Here is a 6,000-nt window from a genome sequence, read left to right as displayed (position 1 = left end):
CGCCCACCCTCATCGGAGGGTCTGCCTTACAAGGGCTGCACCCGGCTAGAAATAGCCACACGAAATTAAAAAAAAACATAATTGCTATTATATTTATCGTATGGCTTTTAGTGTCGGGAGTGTCCGCATGTTCGGCGCATCTGGTGCAGTCCTTGTAATGCAGACCCTCCAGCGAGCGTGGGTGGCTTCTGCCGTGTATGGGATCTGCGTGTTTTGTAAGGGAGGATAGTGTTGTGTGTGGTGTGTGAGTTGCAGGAATGTTCAGGAATGTTTGGGACAGTACAAACACCCAGTCCCCGAGTCAGAGGAAATAACCATTTAAAGTAAAAATCTCCGACCCATCCAGGAACCGAACCTACGCTGACCATTCAGCCAAGAAGCCAGGCACATACCTGCTAAAACCGAGTTACTCCACAGTTTTCTACTCGCTCCCAGCATCAAGGTGAAAGCAGTTTGGTGTGTGTGGTATGGATAAGAAAAAAATATTTCTACAGCAAGAATTCAGTATCGCAAATGACATTCAGACGTCACACAGGTGTTAATACGCCCATATTGTTTTATTTTATGTTATTATATTAATTTTATAATTGTTTTTCTACTCATTTTTACACGCACTTCAGACTGACTTGTTTCCGTTCTAACATAGTAAAGAAGAAACATGCTCAGTGCTGGGCATACTACATTTTACACCGAGTGAGTTGGCCACGCGGTTCAAGGCGTGAAGCTGTTAGTTTACATTATGGAAATGGCGGGTTGGACTCCTACTGTCGGCAGCCCTGAAGATGGTTTTCGTGGTTTCCCAGTTTAACTCAACGCAAATGTTGGGGCTACCATGGTCGCTTCCGTCCCAGCCCTAAGCCAGCCTGAGTGGTATGCTTTCTAAGTTCGAGGAGGCGGTTCGTAAAAGAACTCCCGTGGGGAAAATTTTACAGCATCTCTGCGCCCACGAAAAACTGCAGCAGTAATTAGTGGAGCGCAAAAGTCTAATAATCTTTCTTTCTTAATCCGTTTACCCTCTAGGGTTGGTTTTTCCGTTGGACTCAGCGAAGGACTCTACCTCTACCGTGTCAAGGGCAGTGCTCTGGAGCGGGAGACCTGGAGGGGAGGACCAGGACCTCGCCCAGACCACCTCATCTGCTATTCTGAACAGGGGCTTTGTGGGTGGATGGGAAGATTGGATGGGATAGACAAGAAGGAGGAAGGAAGCGCCGTGCTCTTAAGTTAGGTACCATCCCGGCATTTGCCTGGAGGAGAAGTGGGGAACCACGGAAAACCACTTCGAGGATGGCTGAGTTGGGAATTGAACCACCTCTACTCACTTGACCTCCCGAGGCTGAGTGGACCCCGTTCCAGCCCTCGTGGCACTTTTCAAATTTCGTGGTAGAGCCGGGAATCGAATCCGGGCCTCGGGGGGGTGGGCAGCTAATCACATTAACCACTACACCACAGAGGCGGACACTCTAATGATAATAACAGTAAATATATATATATATATTAAAAGAGTTTACTAAAACAGTTTTGTTCAGACGTTTATCCATTCTACTGGACCGAGATGAGATGAATTGTGACACTCTGGATGCCGTTTAAGTCCAAGTTCAGCCTCGGCATGCGGGTCATAAGGGGGGAGAAATATTATGTCCAGAATGACCGATATTAGTATTGAATTCACAGTTTTGGGTTTATCTAAGCTGATTGGTGGCAGTCCCAATGACAGTTGGAATCGTGTATAAGCCTCCTGTGTATACATCTGTTATACAGTAGTTATTCATTGAATTGCTTATACAGACCAGGACCCTTGTATAAGCGTTGTATAGTAGCGAGTAGCGGAAAAAGAAACGAGTGAGCAGGTTATATTCGTGGTATTTACTGTCTGCAGTACGGTAATATAATCGTGGTGAAATATTCGACTTATCCATTCAACATCGAACACACATTGAAGCAATGGACGATAACGTTGATGATCTTCACGATATTTTAAACATAGAAGACATACACAATTTAGGGGTTATGGAGGCTAGACATCTTCGTAAAGTAAACCACTTTTAAAGAGACGGAATGACAATGAATAACTATAAAAGAAATGATGGTTGTGCGAATTTTTGTGTAATAATGTGTTACTGCTTAATAGACTTTTGAAATTACGAGTTTATTATACATTATCTGCCTCTACAAAGATCTTTCTCGAATTTGAGTATAAAAAGGAACATGTTCCTTGATATAAAAATGGTATAACTCGAAAACCGTACGTAATATGATTTCCATACTTTGTAGTTGAATACGAAGTTATATGGTGTGTAAATGCCTAACATAAACTTTTTTGATCAAACCTTTCTTTTAGCTACAAAACAGTTTTTCCTTTCTCCTGAAAAGTAAGGATTTTGGAATGTGCACCCTTTTCAACACACCGATTCAATTACAATTGCTTATGTTTTCCGTACTATCCCAGTTAGGAGTTCTTAATCTTTTCTTAAGCTTTTCCATTTCTTTCGTGGCGTTCATTACTCAAGCAAGCTGAAGAAATGTTGATATCAATATAAGCCAATTTCCAGTTGTCTCACTTTGTGTTGCCACTGCCTTTTCGACATTCCGTGCTACTGCGCGACTTTCCGGGAAGTTTTGCTCGTAGATAACCAGCAGAAGCGATTATAAAGGCGGTGAACGTGCGAAATACGTCAGTGAACTGCAGGAAGGGATTCCTACGACTTGGAACGAGTGTATACGTGCTGTATAGTAATACAATGCGTATACCGTGTTTATTAGTAAGAAAAATATACAACGGTTATACAGGGGTTATTCACTGTATAACTATACAAGTGTTAAACAACTGTATAAGGCCTTTTTATTAGTAAGACAGTGAATGTACACGATTCCAACTGTTTATTAGTAACGAATTTCACCTAAACGGTGTATAAACCTTCTGAATACTTCCTTTTATATGCAGCAATACTATCTTTGGTTTATTCCATGACTGAAGCATTGTGTAAACAAGAAGTGAAGATTTTAGCCATGTGGTTACTGTTTCATCACCTGTAAGCTTCAGAATATCAACAGAGAGATCATCATTACTGGCAACAGTTACTTTTTTTCATGTTGTTTATCGCACAGCTGACTTCCGAAGGAAGTACATCTGGAAATTTAGTTACCGGTACACTTTTTGGATCAGGTGCTATCGAAGTTCCCTTTGTTTACAATACAGATTGCTATAAAAGTCTCTAATAACATTCAAAACCTCCTCCTTTTCATTAATAAGACCATTGTCTCCATCAATTGCTATTATCTGTTTTTTACCAATTGTGAGCTTGTTCTCTACACTTGTTCTTAAGGTTTCTTCATTGAACTTCTGTGTATCAGCTTTCATTTCTCTTCTTAAGATCTTACATAGCTCAGAATATTCCATTATGTCCCGATCAGTTCGAATTTTCATTTCTCTTCTCCTCTGTAGCAGGTTTATGGTGTTGTCACTGAATTTATTTCGTTTGTCGTTATTCTTACATAAGCCACCTACTTCTTGTGCACTTACAACTGACATTTCTGCTAGGCCTTCTGCCTTTTTTTTTACCAGAAACTTCCTTTTGATGATTTTTTTGGAACTCTTTGTTTTCTTCTACATTTTTGAGACTGAATAGGTTTCTTTTCCTTTTTTTAAAAGTTTTGTTTCTTTCATCTCTTATATTGATTTCAATTCTTGCTCTTACAAGTCGGTGCTCACTGTCAGTACTGAATTTGTTTGAAACTGAGATGTATTTCACAATATGAGGCGTATTTGACAGAATAAAGTCTATCTCGTTTTTAACACTGAAGTTGGAGCTTCTCCATGTCCATTTCCAGTTAGAATGCTTCTTGAAGAACATGTTCATTATTGGCATGGTGGTATATTCAGAAAATTGGACTAGTCTCTCTCCTCGGTCGTTTCTGACATCATTTCCGTAGTTGCACACCACTGAGTCGCCAAGTTTATAGGTGCAGACTTTTGCATTAAAATAACCAATAACCAGTTGGCAATGTCAATCACTTCCTTTTTCACAGATTTTTTTTCAAGATTCTAATTGAAGGACTCAACTTCTTCATCTGAATGGCTTGAAGTGGGAGCATAAACTTGTACCGTCTGCACTTAGTACCTTTTCGGCACATTCAGAACCAGTCGAGCAATTCTGCTGGATACTCCTTCTAATACCGATATCTTGTCGGTCATGTTCCTGTTTACAAATCAATCACTGCTGATCTGCATTTAGGGCAGTCGCCCAGGTGGCAGATTCCCTATCTGTTGTTTTCCTAGTCTTTTCTTAAATGATCGCAAAGAAATTGGAAAATTATTGAACATTTCCCTTGGTAAGTTATTCCAATCCTTAACTCCCCTTTATATAAACGAATATTTGCCCCAATTCGTCCGCTTGAATTATTTATCTTCATATTGTGATCATTCCTACTTTTAAAGACACCACTCAAACTTATTCGTCTACTGATGTCCTCCCACGCTATCTCCCCACTGACAGCTCGGAACATACCACTTAATTGAGCAGCTCGTCTCCTTTCTCGCAAGTCTTCTCAGCTCAAACTTTGCAACATTTTTGTAACGCTATTTTGTCGGAAATCACCCAAAACAAATCGAGCTGCTTTTTTTTTTGATTTTTTCCAGTTCTTGAATCAAGTAATCCTGGTGCGCGTCCTATACACTGGAACCATACTCTAGTTGGGGTCTTACCAGAGACTTATATGCCCTCTCCTTTACATCCTTACTACAACCCCTAAATACCCTCATAACCATGTGCAGAGATCTGTACCCTTTATTAACAATCATATTTATGTCATTACCCCAATGAAGGTCTTTTCTTATATTAACACCTAGGTAGTTACAATGATCCCCAAAAGGAACTTTCACCCCATCAACACAGTAATTAAAACTGAGAGGACTTTTCCTATTTGTGAAACTCACAATCTGACTTTTAACCCCGTTTATCATCATACCATTGCCCACCGTCCATCTCACAACACTATCGAGGTCACCCTGCAGACGCTCACAATCTTGTAACTTATTTATTACTCTGTACAAAATAACATCATCTGCAAACAGCCTTATCTCTGATTCCAGTTCTTTACACATATCATTGATATATATAAGAAAACATAAAGGTCCAATAATACTGCCTTGAGGAATTCCCCTCTTAATTATTACAGGGTCAGATAAAGCTTCGCCTATTCTAATTCTCTGAGTTCTATTTTCTAGAAATATAGCCACCCATTCCGTCACTCTTTTTTCTAGTCCAATAGCACTCATTTTTGCCAGTAGTCGTCCATGATCTACCCTATCAAATGCCTTAGATAAGTCAATCGCAATACAGTCCATTTGGCCTCCTGAATCCAGGATATCTGCTATATCTTGCTGAAATCCTACAAGCTGAGCTTCAGTGCAATAACCTTTCTTAAACCCAAAACTGCCTTCTGTCAAACCAGTTATTAATTTCGCAAACACGTCTAATATAATCAGAAAGAATGCTTTCCCAAAGCTTACATACAATGCATGTCAAACTTACTGGCCTGTAATTTTCAGCTTTATGTCTATCACCCTTTCCTTTATACACAGGGGCTACTATAGAAACTCCCCATTCATTTGGTATAGCTCCTTCAACCAAACAATAATCAAATAACTATTTCAGATACGGTACTATATTCCAACCCATTGCCTTTAGTACATCCCCAGAAATCTTATCAATTCCAGCTGCTTTTCTAGTTTTCACCTTTTGTATCTTACTGTAAATGTCATTGTTATCATATCTGGACATTATCATTGTAACCAACAATCTTTACATACTGCTGACTAAATACTTCTGCCTTTTGAAGATCCTCGCATACACACTCCCCTTGTTCATTAATGATTCCTGGAATGTCCTTCTTTGAACCTGTTTCTGCCTTAAAGTAGCTATACATACTCTTCCATTTTTCACTAAAATTTGTATGACCGCCAATTATGCTTGCCATCATGTTATCCTTAGCTGACTTCTT

The sequence above is a fragment of the Anabrus simplex genome, chromosome 1 (assembly GCF_040414725.1).
Source record: "Anabrus simplex isolate iqAnaSimp1 chromosome 1, ASM4041472v1, whole genome shotgun sequence".
Classification (NCBI taxonomy): Eukaryota; Metazoa; Arthropoda; class Insecta; order Orthoptera; family Tettigoniidae; genus Anabrus; species Anabrus simplex.
This window is presented reverse-complemented; position numbering follows the sequence as displayed.